General features: G+C 45.8%; 1 protein-coding gene across 1 annotated transcript in view; it reads left to right on the plus strand.

The window, feature by feature from the left end:
* Nucleotides 1-20,879, plus strand: part of LOC126355401 (uncharacterized) — a 56,855-nt gene that overhangs the window by 22,915 nt on the left and 13,061 nt on the right. The window lies entirely within an intron of this gene.

Consider the following 20,879-nt stretch of genomic DNA (forward strand, 5'->3'; position numbering starts at 1 on the left):
CCTTCTTCCAGTCCCGTGAAACTTTCCGCTCTTCCAATGATGTCTTATAGATGATGGGTAAGAACGGTGCTATGTTTGTAGCTATTAATTGTAATACACCTCGGAAACTTGTCTTGTGCTAGTGGCACCCGCGACAGGAGTTTGGTGGAGCTACAGTGACGACGGTAAAAGACAACGCATGCTGGTGTGGTGTGGTGTGGGGTGGGGTGGGGTGGGGTGTGGTGCCCGGCTGTGTCCCCCTAACGACTGGCGGTGGGAGTGGCCCAGCCTTGCCATTTCGCGAGAGCCTCCCCCGCCCCGCCACGCCACGCACGCGGGGGAGGCCACGCAGGGTGGGCGGGCGGCCATTTTGTGCGTGAGTGCGTTAGGGTGGCCTGTGGGGTGCCGTGGGGTGGGTGGCGCCCACACAGGGGAGGGACCGCGCGCACGCCGCCCCCTCTCTCGTGCGAATCGCCTGCTGAAGGCACAAACAAAACCCTCACTTCGGGCATTCTTCTGTGTCGTACTAAACAGTCTTCGACTAGTAGAATAATGAAGAGCTGATAGTGTGTTTACGATTTTTTCACTGGACTGACATTCCATTTTGCGCACAGTGTTCTGACGACAGATCCAGTGGTCTTCTTCCGGTGCTGCGAGCTACAGCCTTTTACGAGGGGCGTTTGAAAAGTCCGTGCAAAGTCGAAGAGATGCCACCACTGGCGCCCATTGAAGTCGTGTTTAGTTAGTTTGGAAAGAACTCACACCAAGTTTTAGCCATATTGGTCTATCTCTTTGTGTGAATCAGGGAAGTCGCGTGATTGTCAACAAATGGACTAAAAAGAATATCGTGTGGTGATTAAACATTACTTTATGAAAGGCGAAACCCCTCAGGAGACTAAAGAGAAGCTTGATAAACAGTACGGTGACTCAACACCTCTGACAAGAACTGTTTATAAGTTGTTTCAGAATTTTCGGAGTGGCCATATGGGCACAAGCGATGCTGAACGTTCTGGGCGCCCTGTGGAGGTTACGACTCCAGAAATCATTGATAAAATCCGTGATATGGTGATGGATGACAGAAGAGTTAAGGAGCGTGAGATTGCTAGTAATGTGCGCATCTCTAATGAACTTGTACATAATATTTTGCATAAACATTTCGACACGAGAAAGCTATCCGCAAGATGGGTTCCGCGATTGTTCACGCTTGACCAAAAACGGAATCGTGTGAAGAGTTGCAAGGATGGTTTGCAGCTGTTCAGGAAGAACCTGCAGTTCTTGTCACTGTGGATGAAACATGGATCCTTTAGTATACTCCTGATACCAAACAACAATCTAAACAATGGGTTACCAAGGGAGAATCTGCACCAAAAAAGGTGAAGACCATTCCTTCGGCTGTAAAGGTTATGGCGGCATTCTTTTGGGATTCACAAGGGATAATCCTCATCGAATATCTGGAAATGGGTAAAACTGTTACACGTGCATATTATTCATCGTTATTGGACCGTTTGAAAACCGAGCTGCAAGAAAAACGCCGGCGATTGTACCGCAAGAAAGTCCTTTTCCATCACGACAATGCACCAGCAATTGTGGTCGCAAAATTGATGGAAACAGGATTCAAACTCGTTTCACATTCCCCCTGTTCTCCAGACTTGGCTCCCTCGGACTACTATTTGTTCCCCAATTTGAAGAAATGGCTGGCGGGACAAAGATGTTATTCAAACGAGGAAGTGATTGCAGCAACTAATAGCTATCTTGCAGTCTTCCTATTATTCAGAAGGGATCAACAAATTAGAACAGCATTGGACGAAGTGTATAAGTCTAAAAGGAGACTATGTCGAAAAATAAAAAAGGTTTACCCGAAACACGTAACTAGTTTTTATTTTTGCACAGACTTTTCAAACGCCCCCCATATGTGCCAGCAGCCTACACTTCAACTAAACTGTGATGCATTGTTAGCCTGTACACATAGGAGGCCCGCCGTATGGCTGGTTCAAATGGCTCTGAGCACTGTGGGACTTAACATCTTTTGTCATCAGTCCCCTAGAACTTAGAACTACTTAAACCTAACTACCCTAAGGACATCACACAACACCCAGCCATCACGAGGCAGAGAAAATCCCTGACCCCGCCGGAAATCGAACCCGGGAACCGGGGCGTGGGAAGCGAGAACGCTACCGCACGACCGCGAGACGCGGGCCCGCCGTGTGGAGTACTTGTGTTGTTAACGACATTGCTGATTGCCTCCCATTCACGAGACCTTAAAGGCAGTAGTTAATGAGGCCCAGGATGAAGCACTCTCTTCATTGACTTCCGGAATGCTCCCGACAATGTCCGGCATTTCGCCTACTGAACAAAATACGAGCGTACGAAATATCAAGCCATCTGAGTTACTGAGTTGAAAGTTCTTAGCAAAAGGAAAAGAGCATGACATTCTTAATGAAGTACAGACATAAAAGAAATCTCGGACGTAACCGAAGTGAGTGTTATAGGACCATTGCTGTAGGCTGTCAGACTGTTCGCTGATGGTGCTGTCACAAACAGAGCAGTTTCAACGCTAGAGAATTGTAGCAAAATACGGGAATAACTACAGAACATTGGCGCTTGACAGTTGACTATCAACATAGGCAAATGTAAGATATTGCACATACTAGGCGGAAATCCCCGATTTTGTATAATCACATAACTGCTAAACAGTCACTGGAAACAGTCACGTACATAGCGATTTAAAGTGGCACGAACACGTAATACTAAGCGCTGGTAAGGCGGGTACCTTCTAGAGAATCATTGGCAGAATTCTGATGTAGAGTAGTCCTCACACCAAGAAAAGAGCTTACAGCACCGGTACTAGAGTGTTGTTGGTGAGTCTGAGACCGTTGGCAGACAAGATTAATATAGGCAATATGGAAGATCCAACGAAGAGCAGTACGTTATGTTACAAGTTTTTTAGTAAATGTGAAAGGGTCATGGAGATTTTCAACGTACTTCAGTGGCGGACGCTACAAGAGAGACACTTTACGTTATTGTGTGATGTACTGTTGAAATTCCGAGAGCCTTCCCTTGAAGAGAAGCAATATATTGCTGACTCATCGTATCTCGCCACCCCCGCACCTTCTCACCAAAAAAAAAGGACGTGCAATTAGAGCGATTCACTCTCACACAGAGGGATACCAACAACCGCTCTTTCCTTACACGATCGGCGACTGTTGCTAGCATGGGAGGATGTGAAAGTTCTGCTGAGAGCATCTAGCGCCACACACCATTCTGTGTATTGTGGATGTTTGGCATTCACATTTTCATTTAATATTCACTGTGTGGTTCTGAGCCGGCCGGTTTGACCGAGCGGTTCTAGGCGCTTCATTCTGGAACCGCGCGACCGCTACGGTCTCAGGTTCGAATCCTGCCTCTGGCATGGATGTGTGTGATGTCCTTAAGTTAGTTAGGTTTAAGTAGTTCCAAGTTCTAAGGGACTGATGACCTCAGTCCCAAAGTGCTCAGAGCTATTTGAACCATTTTCTGTGGTTCTAATAGTTTGATTTTGATTGCCTTGTTTAATTGTGCAGGGCACTCAACACTGTTTTTATCGCAATTCTTATACACCATTTATGTGATAATTTTCGTTCATAAGCCATGCGTCAGAGACCTGTTCCCGTGCCAAAGTTGTGCTAAGCACGCTTCATTACGGGAACAGCTGCGACACGGTCTTGTCTCATTTAGTGATCGCAGCTTGTTAACCACCACATTCAGCCACTGTCCCTTACGCAGATGCATTACGGACATTATCAGCAATGTCATGATGGCACGAAGAGGGATAGTAGGAGGGCGTGTTAAAAAGCAATGCTTCCGAATTTTTTGTGTGAAGGCTCTTAAATTTTTTTTAAAGGATACAAACGTTATTAACATTCTACTCCTTATTCCTCATATCTACAGTTTTATTTCTCAGCATAGCCACCCTGGCGACAAACACATTTCTCCCAACGAGAAACCAGTTTGTTGATGCCGTCACTGTAACGAATGTAAAGCCTTTGACGGAGCCACAATTTCACCTCTGTTTGCATCACTTCAGCACTATAAAGAGAAGTTCTCGAACGTGTTCTTTATGTTGTGGAAACTGATGAAAATCGAATAGAACCAAGTCGGGACTGTATGGACGACGATTGATGACACTGAACTCAAGGCGTGGCATTGCAGCTGTCGGAGCGCTCGTGTGTAGTCTGGCATTGTTATGATGAAAGAGAGGGTGCTCTATTCCTATATGTGTGGACAAACTCTTCGAATTCATGGCGTTTCTCACGCATCGACCTAGTTACGTTACACTCTTCCATGTTACACGCTACAATTCGGAGTCCTCTAGCAGCAAGGGCTGCAAATATGAACACAGCAACAGTAAAAGTGTAGAATTTTAATAACGTATATATACAAGTTTTCAGTTAGAAATTCGTAGGCATTACTTTTCTTTTGGCTGCGGTAGCCGTTGTCTCGAAACGTAAAGCGTCACACAGCATATCGTTCCGCACTCGTAATACCTGAGTATGCGGCTTACTTGAGCACGAGGAGAATCACAGAGTGAGACCGAGCTGAGCCGACAGGGCTAAAGTGTTTCAACGACATTCTGAGAGGTCAACTGACTTTAGCTCTTGTATCTGGAATGTGTCGACGGCGCACAAGAAGTTTGTCTATCGTGATGCGGAGATATCACGCCGTGTTACTCACATGTACAAATATGTGATGTATTGTTGGTGCCGCATCACTGTTTACACCTGACTTCGGCTTTCTCCGCTCGCTATGCTCTTCCTTGCGCTTTTCTTTTTTTCTGTGTTTCATATCTGCCGTCATTCTTCGAAATGTCCATCTCTTCAGTGTTTTCCAGCTCTCAGGGATGAAGCGGCCGGTGATTTGTCGATACATGGAATGCCATATCCCACACCCTGTTGAAATTGCCAGCACTATCCACGGTTTCCTTATTCCTACGTTTTTCTTTTTTTCTTCATTCATTCTCGTTTGCTGACCTTGCCGTATTATTTCCCGTGCTTCCTCTAACCAGTCAACCAAGTCTCCACTTTGATACCTTCTGTAGTGCTGTTACCCATTTCTTCTTGATTTCACTACCCACACTCGACAAGACGTAATGATGAAATTACTTAACCCAATGAATAAACCTGAAACATTATTATTATTATTATTATTATTATTATTATTACTACAACTTTGCTTCCTTTGGTTTTTTTTATCGAAGCTCGGGTCTTCATTGTGAAAATCTTAGAAAACATGTGCGATTGAAAGTATTGGCCACCGCTGACTACTTCTTTTTGCCATCTGTCGGGCAGCATGCGGATCTAGCGACGGAAGAATCGGGCGCCTTTTGAGGAGAGGCATGTATCGATCCAATTTTGCACCTGTTCATAAGACCGGAACTGATGGTTTGCCAAAAATTGTGCCATTCATCGAAAAAGGTGATCGTCAGTGGGAGCGATATCTAGACTAAAGAATACGATGGGTGGGGTACGACCTACCACTTCAGCGTTTCCAAGTATGTTTTGAGGGGTTCTGGGACAGGCGGTCGAGTATTCTCATGATGCAAAATCAGATTTTCAAGTCTCGCTATATTTTGGCCGTTTGTCTTTCAAAATGGCTCTGAGCATTATGGGACTTAACTTCTGAAGTCATCAGTCCCCTAGAACTTAGAACTACTTAACCCTAACTAACCTAAGGACATCACACACATCCATGCCCGAGGCAGGATTCGAACCTGCGACCATAGTGGCCGCGCGGTTCCAGACTGTACTTTGTCTTTCAAGTCTCGGCTGAAATGCTTGAGTTGCTTTTGATAACGATCTCCAGTGACTGTTGCCGTCGGTTTCAGTAGCTTCGAAAATCTCTCTTCCACCGCCAAGCCGGTCTTCGATGTCAACATCTTAGTTCCTGAAGCTTTTAATCCATTTTCACTAACAGGTGCCTCGCGATAGGTCCTACCTCAGCCTCAGCCGCAGTTTCTTCATGTTAATGCAGAAAATTAAAATTCCCGCAAATGACGAGAATTAGCCTCGTAAATTGAGATATTCAGTTGAGAATGGCTTTATGACGCAATAGCAAATGGACGAGCATTGTGATGGCGCTCTGTTTTGTGTCGATTTTTGGCACGATTGTGTTCCGGCCGCGAGTGTTGAGGTCGATATTGGCCTCGCCAGAGATACTGGGGCGCCGAGTTGGTGGCGAGTGGCCCCCTGACGTCGAGGAGAGGAGGTTTGGAGTGTACCGAGCGAGACGGACAGAACGGCAGAGGGCTGGCGTCCCCATGGTCCGAACTGTACATTTAATAATTTTGGCACTCTGTGGTTGTGGACTGATGGTGAAACCGAGACGCTTGGGAATTCAACGCTGCTGTCGAACGGTAAGCTGTGGGCTCTGCAATTGTATGGACGCAATTACGGCGAGCTGTGACCGATGTCGTTTGTAGGTGTTCTGCCACGGCAGATAAACAAGACAGTGTTGGCCCAATCTGAACACGCTGTGATGTAGCATGTTCGCCTACAATAAGGATGTCATGATATTGGAGAAGAAAGTAGTGGAATGCGGTATGTGTATTAACCTTCAGTGACATCTGCGGTGTTACTTTACTTAACTGTGTGGAGATTGAGCAGTAACTTCCTTTTCAAAGGAACTGACGAGTGTGTAAAAGTGTGGCCAGTGCCGGATGGGCGTTGTCATAAAGTTATTATATTTATTATTTGTGAACACAATTTTATCAGGATTATTCACTGAATAGATTTGAAATTCAGTTCTTCGCTGTAGTTCAGTGGGTTATAAATACTGGAATTTGCTATATCTACTAACTGTGAGTTTTGTATATGTTTTTATATCTGCGTATTAATTTTAAGCTTGAGAGGTACCTTTCTACCATTAAGATTCTGTAAGTTTTTATTTGAAAGTGACGTTGTTTGCTACAGTTAATGGTTGACTATTTATTACTCAACAGTTTTTAATCAGTCTTTTATTAAGTGTTTTAAGACTTGTTACTGTTGGTGAACTATTATTAATAAATTACGTAAATTAGTAATGTTGTGTAAGCAGTTATTGAAGGCACCTATCTCCTTTAGCCAATCACCCTTGGCCAGTTGGGAACGGGTATTGATGTAACATTAGGAAACTAGAGGCTATTTGCTAAGTTGTGGAAACACCAATCCTGTTGTTTATTGTTATTGTAGAAGTGTCTAGTCGTTTCTAAACTAAATAATAATTCTGCACAGTTTCCAAATGCCTGAGCGTATCGTATGACACCACCTGCACTTTATGTGGCGATACTACCACGTATTGGAATACGGGGAAGAGAAGTTGTACACCTATTATTATTATTATTATTATTAGTTTTTGCTGTTGGTTTTTCTGTTGTTTTCATAATTCAATTCTCGTGGCTCAGTAAGTATTTGTGATTATATGTAAGATAGGGCCCGAAGGCCATAATCTTGCAAGATGAAAGAAATACAGAAACAAACAAAAAAATTAAAAGAGTAACTAGAAGTAACGAGAAGATCACAAAAAGCAGAGAACAAAATGAAATGGTAAACACAAGTATTACTATAGCGATAACGAAATGGTAAAAATGTCGAAAACGTATGGCGTGGTTGACTAGGAAACTCGACACGGTGGGTTCAGCCGCTGATCGGAATGCGTTTGCTTCCCCCTCCCCTCTCCCCCCCGACCCCCCCCCCCCCCCAACACACACACTGCCCCATTTCTTTGTGGATATGTGTGAGTTGCTTCGCATGTGTATTAGCGGAGTGTGGTTGAGTGTAATCTTTGCCTGTAATATTTTTGTGAGAATGATGATGAGACAAGGGAGAGGATGAAACGCGGTGCTGGCACATAGTCTGCGCCTTTCGTAGTGCACATTGGGGACCGCAGAACTTAATGTACCCATCCGGCGGTCGGGTGACTATCAACAGTGTCTCACGCCCTCATTTCGTGAGACATTACGAAGATGTTTGGAATTTAATCTAGGACATTGGCGCAAATATTGGTGATCAGCAACTGTGCGCCATCGCTCTTCGCCTTTCCGGTCAAATGCTGGCAGAGTAGATTTTATCGACCACAAGCATTCGATCTGTTGTACCTCTGAGACGAGCGCCACCGCATTCGAGAGCGCTAGCGACTTCGAGTACAGAGGGAGGTTCCTCGGGATGACAGGTGGACGGCAGCTGAACCGAGGAGTCCATAGCTGGATTCTAAGAGATAAGAAAAGATCAGGTGGTTAACCTAATTAAGGTGGGTATACAGATGACATAATTGATAATGAATTGGAACCCTCAGCTTCCGACAGGTGTTGTTGATATACCTCGACGGGGACAGCTGAAAATGTGTGCCCCGACCGGAACTCGAACCCGGGATCTACTGCTTACATGGCAGACGCCCTATGCATCTGAGCCAGCGAGGACACACATGAATAGCGCGACTGCAGGGACTTATCCCTTGCACGCTTCCAGTGACATGACATAAGAAGACATTCAGGACCGTCTTGAATGCTTATAGCTTAAGGCTACAACGTATGGAATAGCTATGGCTGTGACGAGAAAATGATTCAAAGAAATGTTGTTTCCAAAGGCCTATCTGTCTGCTACCGAACATCACGTGAGAGAGATATTCTAAAAGCTGCACTCTAAGAAAAAAACCTGGTCACAAATTGATATTCGTACAAGTATCGACGGAAAATGCAAAATTGTTAACTTTGAATCAATGTATGACGTTGCAGCGCGGTTTCACCGCATATGAGACATGGGCAGTAGACAGGGGACTTTTGGTACCGGGGTATAAAATCTTTGCGAATTTCATTCCGTTCACTCAACGGACAGTAACTATGTCTCGCAGACAGGCACGTGAACAATGTACGTATATATCAACATTTGAAAGAGTGAGTGTAACTGGGCAAGAAGAATCTGGTTGGAGTAATCGACAATCGCTCAGCATTTGAGTATGTGCGGTGCTGACAGGGATGGGTGAACCACGTGGAACACGGCGTCAGTAAGGAAGCGGTCGACCAAGAGAAACGGGGAACGAGCAGTCGTCAGAGAGTCACACATAGCCCCGGATTCCTCATCATTTCGTCACCAATAAACCGACCTGTAACTGGTGGTTCAGTCATTAGAGGCGGATCACAGAAACGGGGCTGAGCTCTGTACACCAAGAAGCCCGTTTGCCGTGGTCTCGGGCATATTCTGCCCGGAATCTCATTGACCGGAGCAGAGTTGTCTTCAGTGATGAGCCCCGCTTCGAACTTAGCCCACATGACAAGCGAAGACGTGTCTGGAGACGCCACAGCCAACGGTGGGACACCAACCCCACTGTCGCCCGCCATACGGCCCGTCAAACAGGAGGGATGGTTTGAGGTGCCATTACAATTCATCCGCGCCACCCTCAAGTACAGCGGTACGCCAACGATATTCTAAGCCTCGTTCCGTCGCCTTTCATGGCAGACCATGCTGGGCTTATATTTCAGCAAGATCGTACAGACCCACATACGATGAGAGTTTCTATTGATTGTCTTTGGGCTTTCCAACCTTACCTTGGCTACCAAGGTCACTGGATCTCTCCCAAATTGAGAACGTTTGGAGCATTACGGGCAGGGCTCTTCAACTATTTCGAGATTTTCCCGCTGTAACTCCGGAGAACAACCAACAAATCTCTCATTCAGTGCCAAGCCGAATAACTGCTTGCATAAGGGCCAGAGGTGTACCAGCGCCTTACTGACTTTCTCAGTTTGTGAAACTCTTTTTCTCAAATATATCATCCAATTTTTCGTCCGCCCCCGGAAGCTGAGTGGAAAGCGCGACAGAACGTCAATCCTAAGGGCCGGGGATCGATTCCCGGCTGGGTCGGAGATTTTCTCCGCTCAGGGACTGGGTTTTGTGTTGTCCTAATCATCATCATGTCATTCCCATCGACGGGGAAGTCGCCGACGTGGTGTCAAATCGAAAGACTTGCACCCGGCGAACGGTCTACTCGACGGGAGACCCCAGTCGCACGACATTTTTTATCCAGTTTTTTCTGAAACTGTAATGATTTTGTTTTTGTCTTAGAGTGTATAAATGGCAATCAAATGAAAACGAGACATAGTAAAAGTGCAAGTAAACTGTTTATTATTTCAATAAGTATTCACCGTTGGTGTTGGTACGTCGATCGGTTAATGGCGCCATGAAATAATGTTGGCGGTTGCCTACGAAACTCTGATAGCACCCAGCCGTGTACATCGTCGTCCGAAGCAAACAGGCGGTCGCAAATGTCTCTTTTTCATAATACTGAAGGAGAGTAAGGAGGCCCGCATCTCGTGGTCGTGCGGTAGCGTTCTCGCTTCCCACACCCGGGTTCGATTCCAGGCGGGGTCAGGGATTTTCTCTGCCTCGTGATGGCTGGGTGTTGTGTGATGTCCTTAGGTTAGTTAGGTTTAAGTAGTTCTAAGTTCTAGGGGACTGATGACCGTAGATGTTAAGTCCCATAGTGCTCAGAGCCATTAGAACCATTTTTTGTTTTAGAGTAGCGAGAGATCTTGACTGTATGGTGGATGTGTAATGGCTTCCCAGCGAAACTTCTGCAGAACAAACAACCTGTCATCAAAAATGGCAGCCCACATGTTGCCTAGGTTGTTTCGGCTACGTTGCAGAAGTTTCGCAGGAAAGCCATTACACATCCTCCATGCAGTAACGATTTCCAAATTTTTGGCTGTCGATTTGCTTCGGTCGAAGAAGTGCACACCTGCTTGGAATCATAGTTCCGTAACAACCGCAGCATTTTTCCGTAAATACATTGAACCGTCCTGTCTCATAGTGGGATAAATGTATTAACAGCTATGCCGATTACATTTGAAATAATAAATAGCTGACTTACTATTTTTCAAAATGGTTCAAATCGCTCTGAGGCGCTGTGGGACTTAACATCTTAGGTCATCAGTCACCCAGAACTTAGAACTACTTAAACCTAACTAATCTAAGGACAAAATACACATGCATGCCGGAGGCAGGATTCGAACCTGCGACCATAGCAGTCACGCGGTTCCAGACTGAAGCGCCCAGAACCTCTCGGCCACAACGGCCGGCTACTATTTTTCCATCTGTTAATTTTGATTTAACTGCCATTTATACAACAGTCACTGGCATTTTCGTAACACGTATAAAGATATCTTATGCACCAGAACACTGGCTCTGTATGAGACAAATTCCGTCAAATAACTCTTTCGTATATCTGGAAAGAAATTATGGAGTAAGAAGTGTATTGGGTGTGGGGATTTTTTGGCTGGCGTTGCAGCCGTTTGAATGGCTAGCACGCAGGAAATTTACTCCACACTCTGCGCAGAGCAGAGTGCATACGCGGATAAAACTTTTGGAACCAAAATGTCTTGGTCTGCCCTATTTTCTTGTCGCACGGCAATCAAAATAGTTTCTGCAGACGTCAGGTTTATTTGTCTAAAATAAGGGACAAGGACTTCTGTTAGAGACAAAATGTTCTCTGAGTCTTCCCAGCAATTCTAGGCGTCTTTTTAATAAAGCTGTGCCCTCAGAGGCTTTAGGACGTGGGCACTCCGCGGCGTGTGTGTGTTATGTGTGTTGCCTGTAATACAGTCATCTGCTCCATGTGAAAGAAGATAAGAAATGGTAAAGTTCCTAATTTTGGTCCCAGACGGGCCAATCAGGCGTAAACGACCGCCATGTCGTTCTCTCCAACGGCGTCATTTGGATGGGAATGGAGGACTTGTGGTCAGCACAGCGCTCTCGCGGTCGTTGTCGGGTTTCTTGACCTTGGCACCGCTACTGACCGGTCGAGTAGCTCCTCAGTTGGCCCCGTGAGGCTGAGAGCACCCCGCACCAGTCCCCCACCAAGGAAAACTCACTGGCATTACCGGGAGTTGAATCCGGGTCCTCCGCATGGCAGTCAACCATGCCTTCCATTCACCTACGGAGGCGTCCGTAAAAGCAGTTAAGTCGAGCAAAATTAAAGTTGACAATTCGCTTAAAGATATCATTCTCTGCTTAGACACACTCATTTCTAAGTATTTCCAATTGAAAATCACGCTATCAGTTTACTGACATAGGTAGCGGGCAGCACACCTACACTACTGGACATTAAAATTGCTACACCACGAAGATGACGTGCTACAGACGCGAAATTAAATCGATAGGAATAAGATGCTTTGGTATGCAAATGATAAGCTTTTCAGAGCATTCACACAAGGTTGGCGCCGGTGGCGACACCTACAACGTGCTGACATGCGGAAAGTTTCCAACCGATTTCTCATACGCAAACAGCAGCTGACCGGCGTTGCCTGGTGAAACGTCGTTGAGATGCCTCGTGTAACGAGAATAAAAGCGTACCACCACGTTTCCGACTTTGATAAAGGTCGCATTGTAGCTTATCGCGATTGCGGTTTATTATATCGCGACATTGCAGCTCGCGTTGGTCGAGATCCAATGACTGTTAGCATAATATGGAATCGGTGGGTTCAGGAGGATAATACGGAACGCCGTGCTGCATCCCAACGGCAGTCGAGATGACAGGCATCTTATCCGCTTGGCTGTAACGGATCGTGCAGCCACGTCTCGATCCCTGAGTCAACAGACGGGGACGTTTGAAAGACAACAACCACCTGCATGAGCAATTCGACGACGTTTACAGCAGCATGGACTCGGAGGCCATGGCTGCGGTTACCCTTGACGCTGCATCACAGACTGGAGCGCCTGTCATGGTGTACTCAACGACGAACCTTGGTGCACGAATGGCAAAACGTCATTTTTTTTGGATGAATCCAGGTTCTGTTTACAGCATGATGGTCGCATCCGTGTTTGGAGACATCGCGGTGAACGCACATTGGAAGCGTGTATTCGTCATCGCCATACTGGCGTATCACCCGGCGTGATGGTATGGGGTGCCATTGGTTACACGTCTCGGTCACCTCTTGTTAGCATTGACGGCACTTTGAACAGTGGACGTTGTATTTCAGATGTATTACGACCCGTGGCTCTACCCTTCATTTGATCCCTGTGAAACCCTACATTTCAGCAGGATAATGCACGATCGCATGTTGCAGGTCCTGTACGGGCCTTTCTGGATACAGAAAATGTTCGACTGCCGCCCTGGCCAGCACATTCTCCAGATCTCTCACCAGTTGCTCAATGGCGGCCGAGCAACTGGCTCGTCACCATACGCCAGTCGCTACTCTTGATGAACTGTGGTATCGTGTTGAAGCTGCATGGACAGTTGTACCTGTACACGTCATCCAAGCCCTGTTTGACTCAATGCCCAGGGGTATCAAGGCCGTTATTACGGCCAGAGGTGGTTGTTCTGGCTATTGTTATCTCAGTATCTATACACCCCAGTTGCGTGAAAATGTAATCACATGTCAGTTCCAGTATAATATTTTTGTCCAATGAATCCCCGTTTATCATCTACATTTCTTCTTCGTGTAGCAAATTTAATGGCCAGTAGTGTAGTTAGAAGACCCTGCTAGTTCGGTTAAATATGTTCGTCCCATGGCTGGTGAATTCATTAAAAAGTCGACTAGCGACGCCGGGAAACGTCAGCGAAGAACTTGACTCTAACAAAAGTGCTTCACCACGAAATAATCTCTCGCCAGTAGACGCTGATGCAAAGTTACATTGCTCAAAAATATTAGAGGAAAGTAATTTTGGGCGTCTGCCATATCCCACTGAGTAGTAATTGAGAACTGGTGTTACCAAATTATACTTCTATCTTTCATAAATTAAATACACAACAAAACTTGATTACATCCTTGATGGTTTACGTGTGAAAAACGAAACTGCGCGACGTCTATCGAAAACAAAGTGGAAACTGTCATTCATGCCGTCATCTTGTGTGCTTCTCATTGGACTTTGGGAGGTTTAATAACGCTTATGCTCTCTGTGAGTGTTTTTCATTGCCTGATACCTGTGTGGCACACTCCGTATAAGTCTATGGCGGGCACCCAGTGGTATCCGTTTCCTTTCTTCAGTGAGAGCCTACGAGGTTCTTAGAGGTGGAACAGTACGACAGTGAACACATCTGTCAAGCATGTCACCTATAAGCACGATAGGGTGTAGGTCGGGACTCACCGCCGACCATTCCGTCACCTCAACGCCCAGGCTTCGCAAGACATCCCTGTCGATTCCCGCCACATGGGACTTGGCATCAGAAGCAATTCAAGGCCACCACCGTATGCAGCAGCCACCACATGATCAAACAGTGTCTACTCGGTGTACTGCCTGGCAAGGCTATCACGGACAGCGACAAGATCCGTATGGCTATCAACATTGAAGCCTCCCCGCAACATCGCAGAACCTTGATGGAATCTGCCGATTTCCTGGACAACATTTGGCAGTCATCGCTCACATGGGTCTTCCTTCGCGAACACTACCATCATCTTTCGTCAGAGGATATCTGCGCTCGTCCATGAGTGACACGTTCCGCCACTGACAATGGTGCTGGCTGACATGGGAACGGCAGACCTGAAGACGGCCTGCAAGATGTTGGCGTGACAAGCGGCATAGTCTAACAAGACCTCTCTAGGTCATAAGGTCTTTTCTTGTAACCTGTTCATTACACTCATCGGACACTACGGCTCCACGGGCCCTTCTGTGATCGTCTTGCACTACTCTGGCGATATCCACGCGACGCCGCAACACTTACATGGGCAGACATCAGTCTTTACATGGGTTTTTAACCCGTTAGCGTCCTTGTCCAACGAGAACTGTTTACTGATCTGTCTCCCTCTAGCGTGTCCATAACTTGTGGATGGGACAGAGAGAGATATTGGCACCTGCCGCAACAAGGCCGTAAGTCAATCGCTTTTGGACAAAAAAGATCGAGCTTGCATATTGCACTCCATTAAGATGTCGTATTGCATGTGACTGACTGAATACCATGCCCACAAATGACAACTGCTATTTGTGTACGTCACTGTAAAACACTGGAACTCAGGCACTCAATTCCTTGTGAGGGGTGGCCTCCCACTGTAACGCATAAAAAAGGCAATAGATGGCGAATTATTTTAATTGTTGCCTACATCTAAAACGAAGATCTGAAGCCATGCAATAAAATCAGAGATACCGCCTGTATCATAATAGATTTAGTATACCGGAACTTCATACACGTGTTCCCCTAATTCTCTTGAACGATATACATTGACGGAAAAAAAATTGCGACACCAAGAAGGAGTTGTGCCACATAAACAAAAATTTCGCACCACTCGCATAAGAGTAGCGTTAGTAACGCCACTGTGGGGATGCAAAACAGATTTTCTTTAAATACACGCTGTAACGGTCATGAACGTTAGTTACCTTTGAGACTGCACGTGGTGAGCTGACGTCACTCAAGAATCCCTTTGACGCCAAAAAGACGCCATTATCAACACCTCATTGAGTTCGAACGAGGTTGTGTAATAGGGCTATGAGAAGGTGGGGGTTCCTTCTGCGATACTGAACAAAGACCTGGCAGGAACGTAGCCACTGTACACGACTGCCTGCAGCGGTGGTCACAAGAATGCACGGTCGCAAGAAGACGGCTCTGGATGGTCAAGTGGCACTGACGAGAATTAAGACCTTCGTGTTCGATGTATGGCTCTGGCGCAACGTACTGCTTCTGCAGCAGCAATCTGAGCAGCGGTTGGCTCCGCAGTAACTCAACGAATTGTTACAAATCGATTACTTCAGGGACAGCTCCGAGCCAGACACCCTGTGGCGTTCATTCCACTGACTCAAGTCGCCACCATTTATAACTTCAGCGGAGTCAAGCGAGAGCTCACTGGTGAGCGGCATGGGAGTTTGTTTTGTTTTCTCATGAAAGGTGGTTCGGCTTCGGTGTCAGTGATGCCGTATGTTGGTCAGAAGGAGACGTGAAACCAGCCTGTCTGCATGCTAGACAGACTGGACATACACACCTAGAGCTGTGTTCTGCGGAGCACTCCCACACACCCTGAATGGAAATCTGTACGTCAGTCTGGTAATTCGACCTGTTGTACTGCCATTCGAAAACAACATTCTGGGGAGGGGGGGGGGGGGGGGAGGAGGAACTGTTTTCCAAGAGGATAACGCTCGCCCACATACCGCTGTTGTAACCCAACCTGCCCTATAGGGAGTCCACATGTTACCTTGTCGTGCTAGGCCACCAGATTTGTGTCCAGTCAAGCACATATTGGCCACAACTAAAGCGTCATTCAATCCCACACACCCTGAATGGAAATCTGTACGTCAGTCTGGTAATTCGGCCTGTTGTACTGCCATTCGAAAACAACATTCTGGGGAGAGGGGGGGGGGGGGGAGGAACTGTTTTCCAAGAGGATAAAGCTCGCCCACATACCGCTGTTGTAACCCAACCTGCCCTATAGGGAGTCCACATGTTACCTTGTCGTGCTAGGCCACCAGATTTGTGTCCAGTCAAGCACATATTGGCCACAACTAAAGCGTCATTCAATCCCACACACCCTGAATGGAAATCTGTACGTCAGTCTGGTAATTCGGCCTGTTGTACTGCCATTCGAAAACAACATTCTGGGGAGAGGGGGGGGGGGGGGAGGAACTGTTTTCCAAGAGGATAAAGCTCGCCCACATACCGCTGTTGTAACCCAACCTGCCCTATAGGGAGTCCACATGTTACCTTGTCCTGCTAGGCCACCAGATTTGTGTCCAGTCAAGCACATATTGGCCACAACTCCAGCGTCATTCACAAACACCATTAACCGTCCCTGTATTGACCGACCAAGTGCAACATACACGAAACTCTGTTCCACAGCCGGACTTTGTGGCAGAGCGGTTCTAGGTGCTTCAGTCTGGAGCCGCACGACCGGTCGCAGGTTCGAATCCTGCCTTGGGCATGGATGTATGTGATGTCCTTAGGTTAGTTAGGTTTAGGTAGTTCTAAGTTCTAGGGGACTGATGACCTCAGATGTTAAGTCCCATAGTGATCAGAGCCATTTGAACGATTTTTCTGTTCCACAAACTGATATCCTGCACCTGTATGACACAATACATGCACGTTTGCATGCGTGCGTTCAATGTTCTGGCGATTACACAGGTTAATTAGAGTACGTACCAGCATTTCATATTTGGGATGGCTTACCTCGCGCTTACATTAACTTGCGACGTTGCAATATTCTTCACTTTGGCCCGAAAAAAAAACATGTTCTGAGAATTTTTTTCTCGGGCTGTGTTTTAGATACCAATGTCAGATTTGGTCAAAATTTGTGTTTTTTCGACCGGAAATGACGAAGAGCAAAGGCGGAAGTGCTGTCGGAACGAAACAAAATTTCCATCTAGACTTCCACGCGCGGTATGTCACAGGTCAGCCGGCTCGTCTGAAATCAAAATTGACTTGACGTTAGTGAATTATATAAGATTCTTTAGGAGTTGTACCTCGCTTAAGTTATTCGGACCATAGGAAACAAAATGGTGGCCATTTGAAAAAAAAATAGGGTCTTTTTCATCGATTTTTCGACTTCGTCGGCAAAGTAAAAATATATATAGTTGATGGATCGGAATAGAAGTGGTACAACTCCTAGACAATTTAGTTAGCTTCGTCGGAAACAAAGAATCATACCAATCGGCTCAGTAGACTTGAAGTTACCATACCGCGCGATTTTTTTTTTAAAAAAAACGTCATTTTGAGAAAAACGCGTTTGAAGTTTTGACTACATATAAATGAATGCAATATTATGCAACGTACATTCAATCTGATGTTCCGAGTCCATAAACTAGTCCTTCCTCTTCCTCATAGAGGGCTTTCTGCTCGATCTGGGCCATCCTGCGCTGCTCCAGAGCTGCCGGTGAGAAGCGGTTTTCGGCCGCTTGAATCCGGTGGTCGTCCGAATGCTTGGCGAACTGCGACGAATAGAGTCCCAGGGTGACGTCCGCCATTGTCATGGCCTTCAGAATTGCGGAATACACTTCGTTGAAGCTGCTCACTACCATGAAAGTCGCAATCTCCGCGGTTTTTGCACCAGAATGCAAATGATTAGGGGCTGAATTCCAAACACACGCGTTCAAACTTTCATTTGAATTTTGTGTGTTTCCTCCCAAGCACCGATACAATGACTCGTCCTCCGAAAGAAAAAAAAAACGGGTGCGTGAAAAAGGCCGATTTCAGGCAGGTGTATTTTTTTGTTCAACTGCGAATAATAAAAATTTCAGTTCCGTATTCGGGAAAACCGTTTAAGAGGTAGATTCTAATCATTTCCATGGCTCCAAAAATGCAATTTAAAAAATCGATCATTTGAATCAAAAGATAATAAACCTCCCCTTAAATACGTCACCCAGACAAATATAGGGGAATTTGGGGCAGAACGGGATAGCGGGGCACAATGGGAAATTGCACTTTTCTAGACTACACAGTGCTGCAACCTGTTGTATGGGCGTGTAACTATTTCTCCGAATGGACAGGAAGTTAGGGCAGCCATTTTTATTTAGTTTGATGTGCGAGATCTAAGTGAATTGTTGTCCGTCGCGTTACTGCTCGCGTTTTTGTAACGTTTGGTGAATTTCAACGCCAGGTAAGCTGTTAACTGTTAATTGTATACCCTAAAATGACACATTCCCTTAAAGTGCATGGCATTTGTTATACTTTAGTTATTGAATGCGTTTAAATACGTCAGTTATTAAATTCCATAAATGTTGTTAACCTCAAAAGTGCTCTTGGGGCGGAACGGGACGGGGCAGAATGGGATGGTGTCCCGTTCTGCCCCGTCATATTTTGTTGCAAATAGAAAGCAAACTGTATTCATTTTTCTTTCCCCCTTGCTGTTCCAGATGGAGCTAACGTACATGAAAAAGACTGATAGACAGCAATGGGACGTAAAGGCGATGGAAATGGCAGTTTCAGCCGTTTCATGTTCCCAAATGGGATTTTTAAAAGCATCTAAGCAGTTCAACGTACCGAAATCAACATTGGAAAGAGATGTGCCTAAAGCTACGAATAATCCTGACTACATAATTGACAAATAAGATGGGAAATTTAAAAAGGTGTTCACTGCAGAACAAGAACATGAGCTGGTAACATATCTCGAGTCAATGGGATGCAGAATTTTTTGTCTAACAGTGAAAGATCTCAGATCACTAGCCTATCAACTAGCCGAAAGAAACGGCTTATCACACAGATTTGACAAGCAAACTTGTGTAGCTGGACACGACTGGGTTAAAGGATTTATTACGAGGCATCCTACACTGTCTATTAGCAAGCCAGAAAATACTTGTGGTGCTCGAGCAATGGGCTTCAACAATGTAGCAGTTTCACAGTTTAACTCTCCCAACCAGCTATGTTCGCCAAACAACTGAGCTTTCCAAATATCTCTCGAGGCTGTCATTCCAATCCCAGTAATCTGTCAAAATACTCGACGGACTACAAGACGAAAAGGAAAAACCGCCGTATTAACAGATTCTCGTTATAAGAAGGAACTGCAGAATGCTGTCGCACGTCAAGTAGGCCTAAAAAAGGAGTAGGGTGTACAAATATGAAAAATGCCAGGACAGAGACGTCAGGTGCAGTGCAGCTTAAGGCAAAAATATCAGACTGTACACCCAAAGAAAACCAAAACAAAGGACATCAAAGACCTTTAAAAAAACGAAAGGAAGAAGATGATGGAGAAGAGACAATCAGAGAGAGAGAGGGTGCTGAGTGTCTCTACTGTGTGGACTTCTACTCCTTTTCTAATGAAGACTGGGTCGCATGCCAGAGGTGTTTCAAGCGGGCACACAATTCATGTGCTGGCACAGACAGTGAAGATGAAGAGAAAATACTGATTTGTGACTATCGTCGAAAGGAGCAGTAGTTAGTGGTTTGGTGGTTATGAAGCATTGTACATTTTTCAGAATGACATTAAAACATTTTCTTATTTTGAAGAATGACTTTTTAATTGTTTAAATTACACATTCCTTAGTCTGAATTGCCTTTTATACAACATTTTGTCATAGTTTAGTACGATATCCGTAATCCAAATTCAACGTTTATGCAATAATTTAACAAAAAATAGCCTTATCCCATTCTGCCCCGTGGGTGGGACGGAACGGGAAATATGCAAGAATTTCTTTGAAAAATTGTAAAAAGTGATTTTAAAGTAAGGTACATTAGGTTACACTACAAGGTGTTTTTTTTTGTTCCCTTATTTTATACACATTGTTAAACATTAAGTATCCCTTCCGCCCCCAGTTCCTCTATTCCTGGAATTTCATTGATGATGATGATGAGTCCCATACTCCTTGACAGAGCGTACTAGGCAAGGTCCTAGTGGAGGTGGTTTGCCATTGCCTTCCTCCGACCGTAATGGGGATGAATGATAACGATGAAAAAGACGGAACAACAACACCCAGTCATCTCGAGGCCGGAAAAATCCCTGAGCCCGCCAGGAATCGAACCCAGAACCCCGCGCTCGGGAAGCGAGAACGCTACCGCGAGACCACGAGCTGCGGACTTCATTAATTTCATTACTCTACATTAATTATTTTTTGGCGTTGCGATCTTTTTTTTCAGAAGTGTACTTTTTAACGTCATTCGAAAGCGTCTGAGAATACGATGTTTAATGTCTCTCATACATCTTAACTGTAGCTGTCTTTCGTAACTTGAGAACGAATCCTTACTCCTTGCGGTGACAGGTGAGACAGCTGTTAATGCCACCAAGTCGCCTTAGGGAAACTAAAGCTGCCAGCGAGGCAGCGCGCCGCACGTGTCGTACACAGGAGACGGGGGGAGGAGGGAGGGGAGAAGAATGAGACACGGCGGCGGCGGCGGCTCCATCCTTGAGGCTGCCCGGCCGAGCGCTCTTTGTGCCAGGCGAGGCGTCCCGGGCGCCCCGATCAATACGGCGACGCCCCGCGAAGGCTGCGGCACCTGCCAGCACAAAAGTCGCTACACTTCTTCCTCTCCCGGCTCCCTCGCCTTCACGG

Source organism: Schistocerca gregaria, chromosome 3 (assembly GCF_023897955.1).
Source record: "Schistocerca gregaria isolate iqSchGreg1 chromosome 3, iqSchGreg1.2, whole genome shotgun sequence".
NCBI classification, from domain to species: Eukaryota; Metazoa; Arthropoda; class Insecta; order Orthoptera; family Acrididae; genus Schistocerca; species Schistocerca gregaria.